The 24,219-nt window shown below is 42.8% G+C and overlaps 1 protein-coding gene across 1 annotated transcript in view; it reads right to left on the reverse strand.

Annotated features, from left to right (window-relative positions):
- The window catches only part of LOC149444120 (polycomb group RING finger protein 2-like), a 61,573-nt gene extending 41,114 nt beyond the window's left edge, over positions 1 to 20,459 (reverse strand). The window contains exon 1 of the mRNA XM_089654878.1: positions 20,348 to 20,459. The gene's annotated coding sequence lies outside the window, so the exon portion shown is untranslated. The remainder of the gene's footprint in view (positions 1 to 20,347) is intronic.
- Between the last annotated feature and the right edge of the window lie 3,760 nt (positions 20,460 to 24,219).

The raw sequence follows: 24,219 nt of genomic DNA on the forward strand, positions 1-24,219 counted from the left end.
CACTCCAACACCAGATGGACTCCATTCCTTTTTAATCAGCAAGGACTCTGACTCTTGGAGAACCTCAGGTGGGTGGATTGATGATTCAGTGTGTGCTTACATGATAAAAGACAATGAGAACCTATATAGCGCTGTTAATTTATTAAAAAAAAAAAAAAAAAGGGGAGCAGGAAACCAGGCCACCCACACATAGTAAGACCAGACTTGAGCCTATACAGCTTTAAAAAATTCCCATGAGCACGGGGGTGCTTTAAATTTTCTTTTTTAATTTTATTATGGGTTTTAACACTCTTTTTTTAATCAACTTTATTGCTATTACAAGGGATAAACATCCCTTGTGATAGCATGGACAGTGACAGGTACTCTTTACTGAGAGATCTGCGGTCTATTAGACCCCAGGTCTCTGCTCTGCCCTAAAAAACATTGGATCAAATTGAGATCGATTTGATTAAATGCTTTGCAAGCCAGAGACAAAATCCTTGTTGCTTCCAAATTCAAAGGCCACAAAAGTGATCGGGGACTGAAGTTCCTCTATCTCTATGGTGTGCTGCTCTGACTGACAGTTTCTGTCTCAGGCTGCCTGGTGGGACATGAGAGTCTGGGAAGGCGGCGGGAAGGAGGGTGAGAACCACCTTCTGCCATGGCAGGAAGGAGGGTGAGAACCTGGGCATTTGGGCACCAATTCACAAAAAGAACATTGGGGAACTGGAGAAAGTACAGAGAAGGGCAACCAAACTGATACGAGGCATGGAGGAGATCAGCTATGAGGAAAGATTAGAGGAACTGAATGTATTCTCTCTTGAGAAGAGGAGATTAAGGGGGGATATGATCAACATGTATAAATACATCAGTGGTTCATATAGTGAACTCGGTGTAGAGCTATTCACCCTGAGGTCATCACATAGGACAAGGGGGCACTCTTTACATCTGGAGGAAAAGAAGTTTAATCTCCAAACACGGAAAGGTTTCTTCACAGTGAGAGCTGTAAAAATGTGGATTAGATTCCCTCAAGAGTTGGTTCTGGCGAGCTCAGTGGATTGCTTAAAAAAAAAAAAAAAGGCCTGGATTGTTTCTTAGATAGACAGAATATAACATTTATAGGTAAAGTTGATCCAGGGAATATCAGATTGCCTCTCGGGGGATCAGGAATCAATTTTTTTCCCAGCAGGAGCAAAATTGGATCATGCTTTGCTGGTTTTTTTTGCCTTCCTCTGGATCAACTGTGGGTAAAGGATAATAACTTTTTTTTTCTATGGTTGAACTGGGTGGACTTGTCTTTTTTCAGCCAGACGAACTATGTAACTATGTAAAAGTGATTCGGCGGCTGGTGGCTGCAGGCTCCTCAGTGGGACATGAGCCTGGGAAGGCGGCAGGAAGGCAGGTGAGAGCCACCCTCTGCCACATGTAGAAGTGATCTGGCGGTTGTATAGCCGCTTGGAATAATTTTACTATAGAGCATCGCCAGCTTTAAAAAAGGCACCAGGGTCATGACTGTAGCCATGACCTTGGTTAAACCACTGAAACCCGAGGAAGTATGGGTATGTCCATTGGATGAAAGTGGTTAATGTGCCTCATCCAACACAGACAAAAATGTTTCAGAGTTGGGAAAGGAAAGATACATCACCTATATTAAAAACATGCAACAGTTTCTCAGTTTACCATCTACTGTCTCACCTGCCCATGCAGTCTCCTATACATAGGGTGTACAATTCGAACTGTACAAAAAAAAAAGAATTGGAGAATATTGGAGGCTTTGAGCAGTGGGGACTTAGATTTTAGTGTGTCCAGACACTTCACACTGAAACATAAAAAAAAAAAATCTATGGAAGGCTTACTTGTCTGGGTAGTTTATATCCAAAGAACCCCCAGTGGGACTTTAATGCAGCAATAGGATCATACATATATTGAAAAACACAATTTTGTTAAAAGAGATTTGTATCAACTTTATTACATACACATTTCCATTGTAATATTCAATACATGGTTTCTAAAAAGAATATTGCTCTGAGAGTATTCTTACAAGAGAACTCAATACAAGAATATGAAACCACACAAACAAAGAAAGAAAATACCCTGACGCGTTTCAATCATTCCACATACTAGATCTTCCTCAGGGGGCATGAGAGACAAAGGACTTTAAAAAGAGGGAATGACTTCCAAGATGCGAGGCTGGACACCATGTTCTGGCGGGGTGTATCATCCAAGAGGGCAAGAGTGGTCAAATGTAAGTCACTAGACAAGGACTAACAGAGGGCCACCAAAACATCCCCCCAATGGGACATGTCTTGAGCAGGCCAATGTATGGAACAAATAGAATTTCACTCGGTAATGGATGTAACAACTCAAGGAAAGCGAGTGGTAAATTTGAGATATTAATTTCTCCAAGGAATGAAAGTATGTAAAATCCCATGGAACAAAGACCAAAGTGACATGTAAGACAAGTCTGCAAGCAGGCACAAAAAAAGAGAAGGTGCTGTAGGGAACAAATCCACCAAATCAGAGTGATGCACAGAGCCTGTGAGTCAGAAGAACCCGCTAAAAAACACAAACGTGGAAAAACGCGTCAAAACGCTAAAAAAAAGCTGAAAAACTATTTACACAGTGTTACCAGCGTTATCAAAATGTCCCAAGTGTATGAGGGCTAAATATATGAAAAGGAGAAGTAGGGCTCTTTTGGTCCTACTTCTCCTATGGATCACAGCACTTCATTCTGCACTCCTGTGACCCATCCAACAGCAGACTAAAGTCCACTGTTGGCTGACATCACTGAGCCAGTCCAGGCTCTGGAGAGACCTCCACTTTAGCCCGGGTTCACACTGATGCGGTGCAGAATTTGCACTGGTTTCTGTGCAATTTCCACACCACATCAGAATCGTACCCCGTTCATGCGAAAGAAGAAGGAGGGAGAAGGGAGGAGATCCGAATGATCAGCAGTCTTTGATAGCTCAGTTCTTGGTCTTAGAGCCAGTGAGGGCTGATGCTGAATCCACCTAGGCGTGTAGAAATGTTTGTTTTACATCTCGAACTTCTCTGAATTTTCTAGCTGTCATACTAATCAAATGGCTTCAATAAAATTTTGAAGCACTGAAATAAAACAAGATGGCAGGAAAGGAGTTGAAATTTACTTACAAAATGAAAAAAAAAAAAAAAAAAAAAAAAAGACAAAAACACCAAGCTCTTTAAAGCTAGGTTCACACCTATGCAGTTTGCATTTGATCTGTTTCTCCAGTGCGTTTTATGTTTTTGAACATGTATTTTTTGATGTGTTTTGATGGGGTATTTTTAAGCCAACTTGTCGCTGGGCAGATTAAAAATGCAAAGCGTCAAGAAACACACTACATGTGTTTCTGCAATGTCGCCATTGAAGTCTATTGAACCAAATTGCACCGTTTTGCATTACAAAAAAAGTCCCTGACCCTTTACAAAAATTGCACTGGTTGAAAATGTGGAGATGTGACTTTCACCCATAGGAAATTATGTTAACCTCCCTAGCGGTATGATTATTTCAGATTTTTGGTGCTGAAAGCGGTACCATTATTTTGCATGGAAATATGTAGTTTTTTTTATTGTAGGCTGTAATTTTTAGGAATAACTCACTGAAATCTGTCCGAACAAGAGCCTATTAAACATCCCGGGTATGATAAAATTTGAAACACGAAATCATAAATTATAATTTAATAAATAATCATAAAAAATAATAATATAATAATAATACATTTAATTCAATAATATAATCAAACCGAAAACACTGAAATTTGAAATAGAGCGCCAAGTTCGCACATTGCTGAGCAAAGTCGCAAAATCGTTTTCAGTGTCTGATGACGAATTTCCCCACGAATCATTATCACTCAATTCTGAAAGTGGTTCTGATTTACTATCGCTGTTCTCTAGCTGATCTAAACCCGTTTTTGACCTAAAGGGACACTTTTTGGACGCCATGGACGTTTCTCAGTTTCCAGGCAGAAAGAACAGTCAAAATGCAGACAGGGGACAGGACAAAGCACTATGGACAATATGTATGTGAAATGGGTTGAAACAGCAATGTTTTACTATGAAAAATTTGTTTTGAAAAAAAGGACTTTTAAAATTTTCAAATTTCCCGCTGCCGGCGGCGCCCGTACATCCTGACGTCACAGGGACCGGAACACAGAAGCCGGATGCCGGCATCAGCCGGAGGAGATGGCCGGGGACGCTGCAGGGGACACATCGCGGGAGCAATGGACAAGGCAAGCTCTGCAGGGACTCCCTATGCAACACCGCATGGTAAGCCTGAGTGTAGCTCGGGGTTACTGCTTTTGGCACTGACATTTTACCCCGAGCTACACTCGGGAATACCGCTAGGGAGGTTAAATGGACTGCAGTGTGTTTCTGCATAACGCAAAACGCTTACGTGTGAACCTAACCTAATGCAGAAGAGACCTAGGGGTCGATTTACTAAAACTGGAGGGTGCAAAATCTGATGCAGCTCTGCATGGAAACCAATCAGCTTCCAGCTTTTATTGTTAAAGCTTAATTGAACAAGCTGACGTTAGAAGCCGATTGGCTACCATGCACAGCTGCACCAGAGTTTGCACTCTCCGGTTTCAGTAAATCAACCCCTTAGCATGTCTCTTCTGCGTTACAATATTCTTACGTGCTTGTTGGTAATGAACACTGAGTTGTGCATATAGTGCATGCGTTTCTCATCAGCAGTATATAGCAGTCTTATGCCTTCTATCAGTGTCCAACAAAGCACTGGTTACAGCTTGTAGGAGGAGTTTTCATTCTACTGTAGGAGGATGCAGGACCCCTGACCTCTGTCTGGACAGGGCTGATTTGCCCTGTGCTGATCACATGCACTCACAAAAACTCTCTAGCAATACACACCAAACTGAGCATGTGCGCTTGCCCCAGCCTGTGTTCTATCAGGAGATATTTAGGAGACACTGAAAGAAGGGGAGGACCAGAGAAGTCAGAATCAAACACCCTTCTTACACAATGTGGAGCATTAACCCCTTAGGTTCCACAGAGAGTATAACCAGCATGCTTTACTACATATACAGACTGATTCTACTGTTGATGGTTTAGTAACACTTTAACTCCACCACCTATGCAGGAGTTATGCCATCCAGATCCATCCAGTCAAGATGGGTGAAGATCCAAAACCCGGAAAAAGTCTGGTCAAAAAGATCTGACTGCTAGAGAGGGAGCCTGTGGACGCTGCATCACTGGAGTGGAGGAGAATATAGTTCCACTTTAAAGTGGATGTAAACATGAAATATGAACAAAGCATATCCCTCTATAGTGTGTTCTTGTCTCAATCCAAGCAGCAGAGAGTGTTCTCTCTCTGCCGTTTCATTCCTCTACCAGCAGTACGAGTCACTTTAACAAGTTTTCCTGACACCAAGAGAAAAATGGTGACATTGGAAGGACCTCCAGCAGATTGGCAGCCTCAGATCTGTTCCTGCAAGCTGTGTGGAGGGGGGTCCCTTCCCTCCAATCAGCTCTCAAAGCTCTCCTCTGTGTAATTTCAGCACCCCGCCCCGTTTTCTGAAAGCTCAGACACACTTTTTCAATTCTGAACTTTGAACGGCTGTAGAAAGAACTGCAGATAAACAGGTACAATTTATATAGAAGGATTTGTTTCATCTTTGTGTAACATCTGAGATCACTCACTTCACTGGGTAAATGGAAGGGTTTTTAGAACCACTTCAATTTTATTTTCTAATCTGCAGGTTTGTTCTGAATCAGTGACTCAGTGGGCAGCACAGTGGCTAAATGCTTAGCACTTTCACCTGGCAGTACTGGGGTCGTTGGTTCGAATCCCAACCACGGCACCACCTGCCTGGAGTTTGCATATTCTCCCTGTGAATGTGTGGGTTTCCTCCGGGTACTCTGGTTTCCTCCCACACTCCAAAGACATGTTGCTAGTTGAATTGGCTCCTGTCTAAATTGGCCCTAGCATGCATATATATGAATGTGAGTTAGGGACCTTCGATTGTACACCCCTTGAGGGTTAGGGACTGATGTGAATGTACAATATATATGTAAAGTGCTGTGTAAATTGACGGCGCTATACAAGTACCTGAAATAAATAAATAAGTACTGAAGCTAGGTAGGGCCAAGCAACTAACATTTTTATGAGATCAGCAATGACAGCTCCTGCATCCATTACAGGTTTTCTTTATGCTAAATCGCAGTTTTATTATTCCTCTATTAACCCAGTGTAGAAGCGGTGTTACATTTGCATGTCTCTGTATAGGAAGTTCTACATACTGTATATTAATGACAAGCATGGCTACAATTCTGCTGTTCAGGCAAGGAATCTATTTTTCTGTCCACTGAGCTGAATGGAGGCCATTTTCGCAAAAACTGACTTTGTTAATAAAATGTCTGCTATCATGTTGAAGTTATTATTTTAGAACGAAATGGCTTTTATGTCTACATAGTCATTTTGATTAGAAAAAAAACAAAACAATATGTATGAATTAGTCCTCTGTTCCAATTATAAGAATCTTTGAGGCAGGATTCTACAATAAAGACAGAGGAAGGAGTAAAATGGAGGATGGAATAGGCAGGAATATGCAGATCATCTGCAAATTAGGCTGGAGACTTGAAATGCCAGCTCTACAATTCTGCAGTAATATCAAGTTGGAGTCAAACAGATGCATAAATAATAAATGTCAGCCATGTCTATATTTTGTATAGGGTTTTATAAAATGGACAGTATCTGAAAAATTCAATAAAAAAGGTAAAATACCCCCTATAGGACTTGGGAGTTTGAAGGCATAAATATATACCGAAAAAAGTTTTATAAAAAAAGTACAAGCTTTTTATTGTGTCAAAAAAAATTTTTTGACACAATAAAAAGCTTGTACTTTTTTTATAAAACTTTTTTCGGTATATATTTATGCCTTCAAATCCCAAGTCCTATAGGGGGTATTTTACCTTTTATTTATCTTGTAATTCTGGGGATGTTGACTACTGATCAGGAAACTCCTTTTCTTCTCTTTTCAATAACTGAAAAATTGGTTGTACACAATTATCCCATATGTTCTGCATAGAAAACACAGCATCAGAAAGAGTTACAAGAACGAAGATGTTGACATGACCCAGTTGCAATCCTCTACTTCTCTCCTTCTCTGAACATCTAAGCCCCTTCTGATTCATAGGTGTAAAAAAGTGTAAAACTCCATGGAATACTTTTGGAAAGAATAGAGAAGGGTTTGAGCCAGTGATGGTTAACTAGAAATTTTAGAAAGCCTCAAAGCCTCTGACACTTCCAGCATTTTTGGGTTTGAGTTGCACTGTGCCAAACTGGGATCATACTAGACCAGTGGTCTCCAAAGTGCAGCTCTTTGCTAGGTTTTATCCAGCTCTTGGGACATTCGTCAGCAACAGTGGGACCTAGATCCTGCCACTGACACCAAGAATGGGGCACTATTCCATCCACTGACACCAATGACGGAGCACTGTTCCTCCCACTGACACCATTGATGGAGCAGTATTGCTCCCATTCATACCAACAATGGGGCACTTTAAGAGTAGTGTGAAAACCCTGCTTAATCCAGTTACAGCGTGCCCTATAAAAATTGGTATTTTTGATTTAGAGCACCTTCACCGTTTCTTGGATAACTAGATTGCAAAGTGCGGAGCAAACTGTTGGCGCTATATAAATCCTGTATTGTAACGTACATGTAAGATTTGACTAGCTGAGATGTGATCTGTAGAAATATGACAATGAAGGTTTAGCTGCAGTCCATGTTATAATAATATAAGATGTGTTCAGAATTAAGTCAGAGACATATGGTCACCAATTAGCATCTGAAGGGACAGAGCATCCTCTAGACTAGAGGTGACACCTGGATGCCAATGAGACTTGTCACCTTCTGGAAATCTGGAAGGAAAAGGCTCTAGACAGTTCGGCTTCATGACACAGCAGGAGACCAGAGGTGGTTCTGATGTGTCTGGGAGCTTTGACATATATACACAGATCAAAAGGAATATATTTAATCTCTCATAAAAGCTAAAATATTAGTTGCAGAGAGATGAAAATAATTCCTTCTGATTGGACACACTGTAGGCTACATCTACATGTAAAACTGTATTCGTAGCGTATGTAGAATACCAGAGAAATGCAGAAAACTGTTATATGGCGCCCGATTGCGACAGCTGAACAGTGAGTGGTACTGCCGCGATTGGACTGATGCGCTGGTGTCGGAAATTCAATCCCTGACTTGGTGATTCAAACCGTTCCTGGTCCAATCAATTTTGGGTACTTCAGTACCCAGAACATCCAGTGGGCTGGTACAGGGACACCCCCCAGAGTTGATTGGCCAAGGGCTAAGGTCCAGCCTATGTCCATATTCCCATAAATTGAGGACCTGAGATATGGACGGTGTGATTCGTACAGAGCCGGTTCTATTGACTGGTGGATCGCGGACTTTCACTGACTTGCTCCAGTCGCAGGATAACTCTTGGAAAAAGTTTTATTTCTGTTTTTTTTCCATTTTATTTTATAGTCAATAGCCAATTGTGTGCCTTCTTGTATTTTCCGTATTATTTGTAACTCTTTATACTTTGTACATATTTTATGCACTGCCCACTTTCGGGATATTAAATCATAAAATAATAAGTGACTTCTGGGTACTTAAGCTCGGGCTTATATCTCCGCAGAGATTGTATTGCAGTGTCTTTATATGCTCGGTCAAGTTCATTGCCTATTTGTATGCAATTGCACTGCGTGTTGGCAGATTGCATGCAGATTGCAAAGTAGGAGATCTGTGTGTGTGTGTGGTGGCCCAGTAGACCAGTCTGCGGACAAACTGTTGGGTGGTGGCAAGCTACCGTTTGTGGTGTGTCTGGTGTGGGGGTGTGTTTGGACAGTGTAAGAGTGATTAACACCAGGGTTCTAGCTTGTAGGATAGCTGGAGGAATCCTAGAAGGGTGTGCCAATTGCTAGGCTGCTCCTCAACCCTTAGTGTGCACCAGATTGTATATAAGATTCGTATCTGCCTGTGTGTGGTCAGCCAGCTGGATTGGAGTGGAGTCTCCATCTAGTGGTGGCCAGAGGTAGTGCAGGCTGTGAAAGTATATCACGGCTGGTCTTATATATATTCAGATTAAGTCCCCCTCATCTCCTCTTACCCCAAGTCACGGCCGGACATACACGCCTCGGTTAGCTAGTCGCTGTGGGCGTGTGCGTTGGATCCGTGACATGTATAATCATAATAATAATTACTCCCCCTAATACCAGGACATTTTCTTCTTCCACTTGCCACAGTCCAGGAACACTAATGCTCAACACTGGTGTCAGCAAGTGCAATAAAAACGTCAGCACTGGTGTCAATGGATGCAATAATAACCTTCCATCACTGTCGTCAGCAAGTCCAATAATAATCCTCAAAACTGGTGACATTTGGTGCAATAATAACCCCCATCAATGGTGTCAATGGATGCCATATTAACCCCCAACATTGGTGTCAGTGGAAACACAATAATAACTCCCATCATTGGTGTCAATGGATGCAATAATAACCCCCATCATTGGTGTCAATGGATGCAATAATAACCCCCATCATTGGTGTCAATGGATGCACTAATAACCCCCATCATTGGTGTCAATGGATGCAATAATAATCCCCATCATCGGTGTCAATGGATGCAATAATAACCCCCATCATCGGTGTCAATGGATGCAATAATAACCCCCATCATTGGTGTCAATGGATGCCATATTAAACCCCCAACATTGGTGTCAGTGGAGACACAATAATAACCCCCAAAAATGATGTCAGGAAGTGCAAAAACAAACCCCCACATTGATATCAATGGGTACAATAATAACCCCCTGGTGACACTGGCTACAATTATAGTTCTGGTGTTAGTACTGTTAACCCCCTCTCCACACAGAAATTTAAACCCCCCACCCCAGAGTTGCCACCTCATCCCTTTAAACCCGAATACATATTAATTACACAGGCTCTGAGGCTAAGTTAATGCAGATAAGGCACTAAATGAGTTTAACTACCACCTTAATCAGCCACAGGCCCTGTGTAATTAATATGTGTTCTGATTTAAAGGAATGAGGTGGCAACCCTACCCCACCCGCAATGGTGGTCATGACAGTGAAAGTTAACCCCCATTCCACCCTCCCTCTGCACTGTTGATCATGGCAGTGGATGTTCACCCCAATAAGAGAAATGCATGTTTATGGCGTGTTTCACACAGGTTAATAAATGCTGCCCAACCACCACCTCTGGTTTTCATGGGAAGTGAACACTTAAAAAAATGCCTGCATGTACATGACTTCAATGGAGGAGACAGTTTGCGGCAAAGCCTAAGGGATGCGACATGCCCTAATAATCTTGATATGAAGTTAGCATGCTTGTGTATACTATTCCATCCGCCTGCCATTGTTTTAATTACCTAGCACGGGTGTCGGCAACCCACGGCTCTTTTTCACCTTGGCTGCGGCTCCGGAGCACACTGCCCACCAGGTGACAGGCAATAGAGCAGCAATGGGCAAACTACGGCCCGGCGGACCTTTTAATCCGGCCCGCGGAGCTAGGCTCCCGCTAGGCTCCTCTCACAGTCCGCCCTGAAGACCGGTGTAGCATGAAAATCTGTCTCCTATGAGGATCTGTCTCCCTCGACGTATCTGCGCATGTGCCGGAGATCGGCTGCTAATGCCTGAAACTGGCACATGCGCAGATACGTCGAGGGGGACAGATCCTCATAGGAGACAGATTTTCATGCTACACCGGAACGGCGCGGGAACACGGCGAGAGGAACGTGGAGCAAAGGTAAGTGAATTGACACAGGGGGGACTTGGGGACTTAATATGGGGGATGAATTACTATATGGGGGATGAATTACTATATGGGGGATGTATTTTCAGTTTTAAAAATGTGGCTCTCAAAATAAATTTCAATCGTGGTTTTGGCGAGATTTGGCTCAGTTGAAAAAAAAGGTTGCCCACCACTGACCTAAGGCTATGATTGTGATTATGACGATACACTGTGGCCCTGATTAACCCTTTGCTTATTGGGCCCTTAAACCCCCTTCATGACCAGAGCGCTTTTTGCAATATATGCAGTGTCGGATTTGTTTTAAATGTTGCAATGGTTTTGCGGCTCCCAGTCTTTTTTTCCCTCTCGGAAACGGGTCCAAGTGGCTCTTTATGTCTTAAAGGTTGCAGACCCCTGACCTAGCATGTTGGCAGGCAGTAAGAGAACATAAAGGATAAGTTCACCTTTTGGAAAAGAGGATGAATGCACATCTTTTTTTTGCAGGTAAAAAAAAATGTGCATTTATTATTTTTACACTGCATTCTGTAAGGCAGGGTTTTACAACCGGGGTGCCACGGCAAATTTACAGAAAGCCCTGTACAGTCCGATGATTAAAGGGTTCCTGTGTTAACTTCTGTGTACAGTGAGCCGGGAGAGCACATCCCATTCCTCTGACGTCTCTCTCTACCTTCCTGCTGCTCTCTATACTATTACTGGCAAAACTGAAAGCTGTACAGGCTGGCCGCCTGCATCTTACCAACCATTGATATCTTCGGTTGCTAAGGAAAGGTCAGGCTGTAGACACAGCTTTCAGTTTTGCTGATAATAGTACATATAGCAGCAGGGAAGGGGAGAGAACCCAGAGAAGGAAAGGGATGTTCTCTCCCTGCTCTCATTTGACTGCATCAGTTGCACCCCTGGGGGGGGGGAAAAAAGTTGAAAAACGCTGCTGTAAGGCCTTGCACTCACGATCAGCAGATCACAGGTGCAATGTCTGGATCCTGCAGACACTCAGTAAGCGGTCTGCTCGTACCTCGTATGGGCAGGCAGTTATTGAAAGCTCACCAGCACCCTCGCAGTTCACTGAGGACTATTAGCCATCACCTGCAATGGCTGATGGTAATTGTAGGCATTCATTCACAGGGAGGGGAAAGAAGGCATAAGCTGGAACATGATACAAAGGTGAACTTGGCCTTTAAAAAAGTAGCTAAAACCACTGCTTTTGCCACATCTCTGAGCTCATATGTACAAGGCCTAACAGTATTTTTCCTTACCTGAATCCCCTACCCTTGTCCTCACTAGCTTTCAGGTTTGGAGATTATGCCCATGCTGAATGCTCTCCCCTTGAGGACATCAACTGGAGCCCGAGAGGACACCTGCTGGACAGCCAGTAGAAAATGTTTGTGTGTCAACAAGGCAGAGATGTGGATACCCAAAGGAGGACCCTCCCCCTCTGCAGTATGGTTAATGGCAGTATACTGGGCTTTCAGATTAGAATTTTGTAAACTTAAATAACCCAATCAGTTTAAAACAGAAATGAAAAGGCAAAACATTTGTGTATAGCTATAAAAATAACAAAAATAACCTTTTTTTTTTTTATAAGCGATTACCTCTGTTCTTAGCTGCATTATTGCTAGGAGTGGATAAACCGTAGTACACTGGTCTTCCCAGTGAATGGCTGTACAGATGTGTCAGCAGAAGTCTGTTCATTGGAGGAAAGCACACTGAGTTCCCAGCACAGCTAGAGAACTGACAACACTTTGCTCCCATGCTTACTGTGGTCAGTTTTTATTATGAGAGCAGGGGGACTGGCAGGAACACCAGAGATTTCACACAAAGGAAGAAATACAATGAGAACAGGATACTTCTTCATACAAGTACATGGTACAGCAGGCAAGAATATGAAATGTTGGCTTTACATATTCTTTAAGTGGAGGTTTTAATGCCCAGAACTTTAAAGAAGAACTCTGGGATAGGGAAAGAAATCACCCATTAGCACCCCCCCCCCCCCCCCCAACACAAAACACTAAATAGTAAAACAATTTTGAAAATCCTTACCGTTTAGGAGAAAAGTCTAACTGAATTTTCATAACCTCATCTCTGTAATTCAAAAGATAACAGCATCTGCGCTGCCAAGGAGGAGGTGTAACAGCAGGGATTACATCATATCCTCACCTCTCTCTCTCTCTGCAGAAAAAAGGAAACTACAGTTCCCATCAACCACAGGGAATTGTACTGATTGTGGGCGGGTACATTAGACCTGTACATGTTGAATGTGTCTGAGAGTCTCGGTCCGCCCACTATTGCAAGTGGGGCTGAATTACATCACTGCTTCCTGGAGAAAGAACTACAGAAGAGATGTGCCAAGACCAGTGGCTGGGGGAATAGGAGGCATAGCAACAACTAGTCTTACAAACAGGAAACCAAATACTGAGTAAACTAGAAGATGGATGCAATAGTCAACGAAGGTAGGAAATCAGCAAGAAGGACATGTAAAGAAGTGTTTGCCCGGAGTTCTGCTTTAAATACTAAAGCTAGGATAGAGATGACAGTTGAAGAACATACACCTTTACAATGAACCTATATTTGGCTTGGAATAACCAAAATTAAAGGGCTAAAAAAAAAAAAAAAATCTAATACTTGCTAACACACGAAGTCATTTGCTGAATGGTGGAAGTGCCTAGCAAATGTCTCTCTGTGTTCAGCATACAGAAGTAAAATTGCTTGAGCAGCAACGAGAAGAGACCAGCATCAACTGTATGTAGCACAGGCTACTAGAATGAATTTCTGCATCTCTAGCGGTCTTCCGGCTGTGAGATATGAAAAATCAGATGTGAACAAGCTGGCCCAATGTAGGTTAAAAAAAAAAAAAAAAAAAAAAAAAAAACAAAAACCTGGATTTCAATTTTAGGCTTGATTCACACTTGTACGAGCAAGTTTCATGACAGGTCACAGCCCACTATTTTCAATGGCACCTGATCAAGTTGCAGCTACTTTAATAAGTTAATAAGTTGCCTGTACTACTTTGGTGTGTCCAGAGAATGTAAAAGTCGCACCAAATGTTACATCAAAAGCATCCTCCGGAAATCATGTGACTTTGGAGACGCGCTAATGTGAATGGAGCCTAAAGAGTATATTTATACATAAAAATAGCTTTACCACATTTCACGTATCAATAAATGATGTATTAGAAGTACAGGGCACTTTCACAATGTCCTTTTCATGTTCTGCAATACACTGAATCAAAATTGACATTTTCAGATGTAATGATCCGTTTATAAGCTGGGGAGTGAAGTTAGTAAAATGCAGATCTTCCAGACACAGAGTAGATGTTTCCAATGCAACAAAGGAATCAGATAACGTATGATGATTAACAAGCAAGCGATACTGAATATACGCTCCGGTTCATACTGCTGCGACTCATAATGTAACTACCAACCAGGGGCATCCCTAGGGTTGGTGTCACCTAGTGCGGTATCACTTGGTGTCACCCCTCCGACGATCCCCGCAGGATGGACTGGATTTGCAGATTGAGCATAATGGATTGGAGTCCAATCCAATATGCTCCCCAATCCGCAGATAAGATCCATCCTGCGGGGATCGTCAGCTTGCAACCTATACGGGGTTAACTGATCTCTCCACGAGCTCCATGAAAAGGAAAGTTTTAAAGCAAGCCGACGATCCCCGCAAGATGGATCGGAACTGCGGATTGGGGAGCATAATAGATTGGACTTATGCTCAATCCGCAGATCCAATCCATCTTGCGGGGATTGTTGGCTTGCTTTAAAACTTTCCTTTTTATGGAGAGGGTCCGGTGTCACCCTGTGCAATAGGTGTCACCCGATGCAGCGCGCACCCCCCACACCTGCCTAGGGATGCCACTGCTACCAACACAAAGTTGCATGACAAGTCAAAACATATTAATTTCAATGGGTGGCATCTTAATCAATGTGACTCAAGTCACAGCAACAAAAAAGTTAATGCGACCTTGGTGCAACTTGATTGCTATAGGCTGCCATCTTAAATCGCAAAAGCAAGCCACAAAGAAATCGCAAGCAAGTCGCAGGCCAAGCCTTAAAGGATAAGTTCACCTTTGCAAACATGTTACATGTTCCACCTGTTTTAAGGCTAGAATATGTAACATGTTCCCGATCCTGCAGCCTCCCACTGCCCCTCCCCCTGTGACAGCAGCATGGGGAGAAGTTTCCTGTACTAGCTGTCAGTTTTCAAAAACAGCAGGGCAGCACGGGACTCCGCCCACACAGCTTCATCTTTCATTCACAAAGTTCTGTGAATAAATGGACAACAAGTCCCGACATCTTTAGGGGCTGTTGGCTTGTAGTCCTCAATGAACTACCACGGGATGTACGAGCGAGCAGATACACTGACAGTGCGCATGGCATCAGCGATTTGCTGATCGATGGTGCAATGCTTTACAGGCTCCTAACACAAAAAATAATAAATGCACATTTTTTTACCCGCAAAAAATGTGCATTTATTATTTTTGTGGAAAAGTGAACTTATCCTTTAAGTGCCAACCACTACTTGAACTGACTGCAGCTGAAATTACTCAGCATTCTGGAAACCGTAACTAATTAAAATGCTCCAACGGGTTAAAATGCTCTAAAATGAGCAGCTGTACAAAAAAGGCACACTTCTTAGGCCCCTTTCACACGGGGCGGATCCGTCACCTGCTTGTCCAATGGGAGATCTGCCTGCTGATCCCCGCTGAGCAAGCGGATACCAGGTCTGGGTCCGCTCCACTTATACAGAACAGACATGAACACAGCCCGCTGTCCTCTATGGGCTGTCGGATGGAAATCAACTGCCTCTCCGTTTCCATCCGACTGTCATCTGATCTGATCAACCAAACAGATGGGCAATGGATCCTTATTCATCTGTTTTTAGCGGACAGGATTGGATCGAATGCAGACGGGTGTAAACGGACACGTCTGTTTACAACCGCCCTCCATAGAAAGCAATGGAGCGTCTAATCGGGTCCGCTTGAAAAATTGACAGGTGGATCCGATCGGTCCACTTGTGTGAAAGGGGCCTTTAAATATGCATGTTGCACTGTACTCCTTAAAGCGGTATTAAAATTTTCACCAAAAAAAATAAAAAATTAAAAAAAAATCAGCGTGCTGCAGGTTTATGCCATAATGTGCTGGTAGGCACCGCATACTACACCTTATGACAGACTTTCCTGTCAACTGGAGCCCTCCATCTCTACGCTGTCACCATTCCCACTGGTCCCGGATGCTTTCATCTTCACCCAGTCTTTCTTCTGGGTTCCATGTCTTCGGCCACAATGCCATCACTCCTGCGCATGGGCATAGGTCATAAATGTGGTTGGAGCTGAGCATGGCTCAAATCACATTACCACTGACAGGCCAGGAGAGGTATTTATGATAGAAGACCACTAGGGTCTCCTCTGTTATAAAAATCCCTGCCTGTCCGCGCGTGTATATATATATATATACACACACACACACACTTCTACCACTTTAGATAAACTGATCAGAAAGAAGAAATTGCACACTGTGAACGATAAGCAGTTAGGTCCATATATATTTTATACTCCTAAGTGCTGTAATTCCTAAACCCTTCCTCCAATTTGATGTACATACCCTCAAATTAAACCTGAGAGTGTGCACTTTCAGCCCATATCCATTATATAACTATAGCTTGAATATGTTTTGGCAAATACATGAAAAAATCTAAAATTGTGTCTGTGTCCAAATATATATGGTCCTAACTGTATATGCATATGCACGGCAGAAAGTGGTTAACAAAAATAATTAGCCATGAATTTAATTGAGATTTGTTTCTCAGACAAAAATATAAATTTTCATCAAATTGGATGCATAAGAATCTCCGGACATATTAACAGATGTCAACAAATCCAGAAAAAAAAAGTTATAATGAAATTAACAAATGCATTTGTTTCAAGCTCATGACGTTACATTATGCGATAGTAGCTTGGGCCCATAGGGAAATTAATTCAATTTTTGAAGTCGTTTTGATAACGAATGGATCCGAACTTTGCTACATTCGTTAACTCAGATTCACATGATTCCAGTCAATATTATCCAATCAGCTCATGCCATTTCTCTTGGTGGGTTGGACTAGCATCCAAAAACATTTCTGATTCCAATCCGTCTGATTCGATAACATATTCAATATAGCAATCTTCTGGAAAAAATGCTAAATTCTTCCAATCCACCCAGATACAAAAAGAATGCCGAAGATACAAAACTAATTCCGAAAACAAATCGCTTCAACATAATGAGTAGGATGAAATGAAATTCTTCAATTAACAAATGCATCCGAATTAGACAATTTCCCCCAGCGCACGTGTCTAAAAATAATTTTTACAATAGTATAGATTTCGAGCATCACTGGTGTATACTGATGTCTGTAAATCCAGCAACTATTTTTTTTTTTTAAGTATATTACTTTGCAGTTAGGGAGCATTTTGCAGAGATTTGTACTACAAAAAAAGGTTAAGCCCTGGTTCACACTGAGGAGGTGTGGAATTTGCAGCGTTTTCTGCACAGCATCAGAATCACACCCCATTCATGCGAATCGCGCCGGTGTGTATGATAAGTTAACAACACCCTGAAAGCGGTCTGCAAAATGTGGTGCGATGTGCAGAATCAGATTGGATAGGTATGAATACCCATGCGATCCGATTCTGTTACGGACCAAAAAAGGGTCCTGCACGTTTTTGGTGCAGGTGTGGTGCGATTAGAGCCATACAAAATGTATGGTTCCAATCGCACCGCACACAAATCGCATGCAATTTGCACAGGAATGCCATGCGGTTCCTAAGCAAATCACATACCATATACATGTATGTGAACCGAGGCTCAGGCTGCATTCACACAGCTCGACGCTCAAAAACACTGAACAAGTAAAATCCCATTATTTCCAATGGCCCCTGTTAACACTTGAGCATCTTGTCACCTGTAGAAAAACGCCTCTCGCTCAAAAAAGTACTTGCGCTACTTTTCAGGCAGATCTGAGCATTTTGTCCCCATAGACTTGAATAGGAAACGCCTGAACAGTGGGAATGAGTGTTTTTTTTTAGTGTTTTCAGCAGCTATTTTTATTGGCCACAGCAAAAACACCTAAATGAAAAACGCCTGGAAAAAATGCCTATGATATTTGCAAATCTACTCAAGGAAATGCTCAAAGATGCCTGCAAAATGCTCAAGCTTAGTGTGAATGGAGCCGTAGCAGTAGAGCAGCAGACTCCATTCCTGCGAGGGCTAAAAGCCCAGTGACAGGTGGGATTCATCCACTTATCTAGTAAATAAAGGAAGCTAGTAGTGTATCTAAAGCCTCCTATACCCAATCAAAATATCGTCCGAAAAAGGCCGCTTTTAAAGCGATTATATGATAATCTGATTATTAGTACACAGCAATTGTCCAAAAATAATAGAAGGGACAAGCATGAAAATTTTTATCATACGATACTGGATCGCCCGATTTTTCTTGTAGCTAGTACAGTTACAAAAATACAATACAAAAATACAATACAAATATATTATAATATATATATATATATATATATATATATACATACACACACACACACACACATACACAAATACACACACACACACACACATACATATACACACACACACATACACACACACACACATACATATATATATATATATACACACACACATAATACAAATGTATTACATTCTTCCAAATTTTTATTCCGTCAATAAAGAATTTTAGTAACCCTTTAATACTTTTGATATGAGACTAGCATGCAGAAATAAAAAAAACTGACGATCATTTGTCCAATACTCTAAACATGTATATTACCCTTAACACCCCGCTCACATCAAACTCTACTTTAAAATCGTGCGACTTGCGTGATTTCAAAGTCGGATGACACGCCGATTTCAAGTGCGATTTGCAAGACTTCTGATACAGAGGTCTAGGCAAATCGCACAAAGAGTAGTGCACGTACTACTTTAGGAATTGGTGCGGCTCCAAGTCGGAACTGCGCCGATATCACCGCTCTAATTGCGGAAGAGAGGCTGCGATTTGCAAATCGCATGCCAATTTGCATCCAGTGTGACAGGGGGTCTAAGGCTGGCTACAGATTATCCAATTTTCTTGAGATTTTTGGTTTAGATTTACCAAAAACCACATATTAGGAGGTCAAACCTAAACAACACTTTCAACTGTATCCAATTAGGCAGGCTCTTGCACTACATAGTTGAAGGTAAATCTAAAGGAAATTGGACAGAAATTGGACAAAAAAATTGTATAGAGTATAGCCAGCCTTAGACTGGCAACACACTATACCATTTTCTTTTCCAATTACCTTTAACCATGTAGTGCAAGGGCCTGCCTAATTGGATACAATTGAAAGCGTTGTTTAGGTTGGACCTCCTATTATATGGTTTTTGGTAAATCTAAAGCAAATTTCTCAAGAAAATTGTATAATGTATGGCCAGCCTAAGGCCATTAGGCAACTGATCATTCACTGGATGTTTTGTTGTTTTCCTGCAACTGATTAGTAAATCACCTGGCCACAACAAACATCTAGTAAATGACACATATGGCTGTCTGTGGAGGCGACAGCCTGACACATGGCTAATCTCACCATCCACTAATCACAATCACTGGTCTAGGTGACTCTTTTCAAAGGGAACCTGTCAACATATTAATAGGGGGGGGGGGGGGGTTCTCTAACGAAATGCAAAAAAATGACCAGAAGAAGCAGGAAGCAAAACACAAGTGATGTGAAAAATGATGTCTAACCCCCCCCACAGCTCAAGGGGCCAATGATCAGGTGCTCATACATGTTTTCAAAACAAAAACGGGACAGCTGGCTGATAGTATATTATACACACACATTTTATATATGTATACACATACATACACGCACACATACATACATGTCTATATATCTGTTACATGTGTGTGTGTGTGTATATATATATATATATATATATATATATATATATATACACACACATACATACATATACACACATCTTATATATAAATAAGAACACACACACACACACACACACACACACATATATATATATATATATATATATATATATATATACACACACACACACACACACATACATACATACACAACCACACAATGTCTATATCTATTATATATGCACACACACCTATACATCTCATATATATACACATACACACATTCATATCTATTCTATACATATATTCACACACATCTGTCTATAGATCTATTATACACACACACGTATCTCTATCAGGCTGGGACCCCACTGCTGGAATGGGGGGGTCACATGACTTGCACACCCCTGAGATGGTGATTGGAGTGCTGGATGATGCTCTATAGGACCAGGCAGAAGTCTCAGGGCCCTAGGAACAGAAACCTGGGAGCTGCTTTGCAGAACCCCCCCCCCCATCTTGCTCATAGATCGCTGTTTCTCTTTGTAAAAAAAAAAATAAAAAAATAAAAAAAAAATCATCATCTCCCCCAGCCCCCCCTGTTTAGGTCCCCCCTCCCAACATACGGTGAGTCCAGGTCTGCGTCTTACCTGATGCTGCTGCCTGTGTGCTCCGCCAGCTAGAAGATTATTCCTGCAAATGTCTTTTCCCCTCCCCCCCAGGTCCCCCTCTCCTCCTTTCTGTCTATCAGAGCTCTCCTCCCCTAGCCCTGTCTCCCCCTCCCTTTGTCTCTGTCTTCCCTTCTTCTCATTTCTCTTCTTGCTGCCCCCTCTATGTCTCTCTCCCTCTCTCAAAATGGCTTTTTTTTTTTTTTTTTTTGCAGACAAGGAGTGGCTCCGCCCCGAACACGTGACCTTCTCCCTAGGGATGAAGCTGAGGGGAGGAAGAGGGCTGGAATGGAGTAGTTGGGATGTGTGTGGAGGACAAAGGCAGAGAGGAGACATGGCACTGCTCCCAGCACACGGCTCTACAGCTGTGCATTCAGCTGGCAGACTTCTGAGGGGACCAGTCCGTACATGGCTGTGGATACCTGCAAGTAGTCTAGGTGGAGTGGCTTGGAAGGAAGGGTAGTCAGGCTAGCCATGCACCCTGAGATGTCAGTCAGTCAGCTCGGCAGGTAGGCCTCGTGCACACTGGACGCCTTTTTCCTCGCAGCAGAAAAAGCTCTTAAGCTTGTAAGGGCGCTCTTAGGCCGCGTGCACAGTTGGTGATTCAGAATGGCCAAGTGTGAATCTAAATCGCTGTACAGTCATGGTAAAACGCACCACACGTTTTATTGGTGCCTCAAACGCAGTGTTTGTCCGCGATTGTCCCATCGTAAAACACTGCACAAAACAGATTTGTATGGTACTCATTGGGAAATGTCATGATAAAATGCAACATGCGTGTTTTATTGGGGCCTCAAACACAGTGTTTGGCCACGATTGTTGCATCACAAAACACTGCACAAAACAGATTTGAATGGTACTCATTGGGAAACATGGGGTGCCACTTGTCATGCGACTTTGGACCCCAAAGTCGCATGGCAAGTTGCACAAGTGTGAATGGACTCTTAACAAAGCTTGGCAAATGCCATGTTGATTTTCTATTTGTTTTAAAGGGGTCCAGCAGATCTCCAGCTCATCAGTACCTTCATTCAGCAGATCTCCAGCTCATCATTACCTTCATTCAGCAGATCTCCAGCTCATCAGTACCTTCATTCAGCAGATCTCCAGCTCATCAGTACCTTCATTCAGCAGATCTCCAGCTCATTCGTACCCTTGTTCAGCAAATTCCCCTGCTCAGTAGTACCCCCTGCTTTGCTGATCCCCCACTCAGTAGTACCCCCTGCTTTGCTGATCCCCCACTCAGTAGTACACCCAGCTCTGCTGATCCCCCACTCAGTAGTACACCCAGCTCTGCTGATCCCCCGTTAAATGATAATCCCCAGCTCTGCTAATCCCCCACTCAGTATTAATCCCCAGCTTTGCTGATCCCCAACTCAGTATTAACCCCAAACTCTGCTGATCCCCTGCTTAGTAGTAACCCCCAGCTATGCTGATCTCCCGCTCCGTAGTAACCCCAAGCTTTGCTGATCCCTCGATTAGTAGTAACCCCCAGCTATGCTGATCCCCCGCTCTGTAGTAACCCCAAGCTCTGCTGATCCCCCGCTTAGTAGTAACCCCCAGCTATGCTGATTCCCCACTCTGTAGTAACCCCAAGCTCTGCTGATCCCCCGATCAGTAGTAACCCCCCACTATGCTGATCCCCCACTCAGTATTAACCCCAAACTCTGCTGATTCCCCACTCAATAGTAACCCTAAGCTCTACTGATCCCCCACTCAGTAGTAACCCCCAGCTCAGTGTTCCCATGTTGCACACCATATGGGTCATCTGCTAGCTTCTTTGCTCCAGTCCAGACCCTGTTCAGCTTCCTGCTGGTCCACACTGCACACCAAATGTGACGTCTGCACCAGAGCCGCAGCTGTGTGCCCCGCCCTGTCTATCATTGGCTTACTGACTGTGATTGACAGCAGCAGGAACCAATGGCACCCGCTGCTGTCTCAGCCAATGTGGAGGGAGAGTCCTTGGAGCCCTTAGGCTCTTCTGCACATTGCTGGATCTCGATGGTTCTCAGGTATTAGGGGGCTGCTGCACACAATGCATGAAGGTAAAAAACCTTGATCCTTTATAACCACTTGAAGCTAAGTCTGAATAAATGCCTCTCAGAATCTGCAGGTGCTGATAGCGTTGTCACAAATTTTCTGTGATTCTCGTGTGACAAACTGCATTGCGGAAAGCTTGTTGCCCAAAAAGGAGCAGGAGTTTCTTTTCGGTGCATGACTATGATGAACGATAATCACTGCAAAATCGCACTGAAAAAATGAATGCCACCCAAATGCGTGGCACGTTTTGCCACGATTGTAGTGCGATTTTTGAATTGCAGACAGAATCCTCCTGTGAACAGGACTGTAAGCTTACCATTTTATTTAGTGACAGGTTTTGATTGGCATTCAGAGCGCTTTAAAAAAGAGTGTCCAAGGCCATATTTTGAAGTGAGTGTGAGACCTAAATGCATTAATCACTTGGGCGATAATTCATTTAATTGGCCATCTGGTGCTAAACACACAGTGTTGAAGCGTTTTTAGATGCATTTACATACATCAAGCTTTTTTTTCTGCCAAACGCTGCTCTCCTGAATGCAATTTTGGTGCGTTCAGATTTTTGCCCCTAAACTCCCCTGTCTTTGAACTCCTCTAAATGGCTATGTGTGCACGGACACATACAGTTAGGTCCATAAATATTGGGACATCGACACAATTCTGACATTTTTGGCTCTATACACCACCACAATGAATTTGAAATGAAACGACGAAGATGTGCTTTAACTGCAGACTGTCAGCTTTAATTTGCGGGTATTTACATCGAAATCAGGTGAACGGTGTAGGAATGACAACAGTTTGCATATGTGCCTCCCACTTGTTAAGGGACCAAAAGTAATGGGACAGAATAATAATCATAAATCAAACATTCACTTTTTAATACTTGGTTGCAAATCCTTTGCAGTCAATTACAGCCTGAAGTCTGGAACGCATAGACATCACCAGATGCTGGGTTTCATCCCTGGTGATGCTCTGCCAGGCCTCCAGTGCAACTGTCTTCAGTTCCTGCTTGTTCTTGGGGCATTTTCCCTTCAGTTTTGTCTTCAGCAAGTCAAATGCATGCTCAATCGGATTCAGGTCAGGTGATTGACTTGGCCATTGCATAACATTCCACTTTTCCCTTAAAAAACTCTTTGGTTGCTTTTGCAGTATGCTTTGGGTCATTGTCCATCTGCACTGTGAAGCGGCGTCCAATGAGTTCTGAAGCATTTGGCTGAATATGAGCAGATAATATTGCCCGAAACAGTTCAGAATTCATCCTGCTGCTTTTGTCAGCAGTCACATCATCAATAAATACAAGAGAACCAGTTCCATTGGCAGCCATACATGCCCACGCCATGCCACTACCACCACCATGCTTCACTGATGAGGTGGTATGCTTAGGATCATGAGCAGTTCCTTTCCTTCTCCATACTCTTCTCTTCCCATCACTCTGGTACAAGTTGATCTCGGTCTCATCTGTCCATAGGATGTTGTTCCAGAACTGTGAAGGCTTTTTTAGATGTCGTTTGGCAAACTCTAATCTGGCCTTCCTGTTTTTGTGGCTCACCAATGGTTTACATCTTGTGGTGAACCCTCTGTATTCACTCTGGTGAAGTCTTCTCTTGATTGCCGACTTTGACACACATACACCTACCTCCTGGAGAGTGTTCTTGATCTGGCCAGCTGTTGTGAAGGGTGTTTTCTTCACCAGGAAAAGAATTCTTCGGTCATCCACCACAATTGTTTTCCGTGGTCTTCCAGGTCTTTTGGTGTTGCTGAGCTCACCAGTGCGTTCCTTCTTTTTAAGAATGTTCCAAACAGTTGTTTTGGCCACGCCT

This window comes from Staurois parvus, unplaced genomic scaffold (assembly GCF_062004578.1).
Source record: "Staurois parvus isolate SC_StPar_1 unplaced genomic scaffold, SC_StPar_1.0 ptg000813l, whole genome shotgun sequence".
NCBI lineage: Eukaryota > Metazoa > Chordata > Amphibia > Anura > Ranidae > Staurois > Staurois parvus.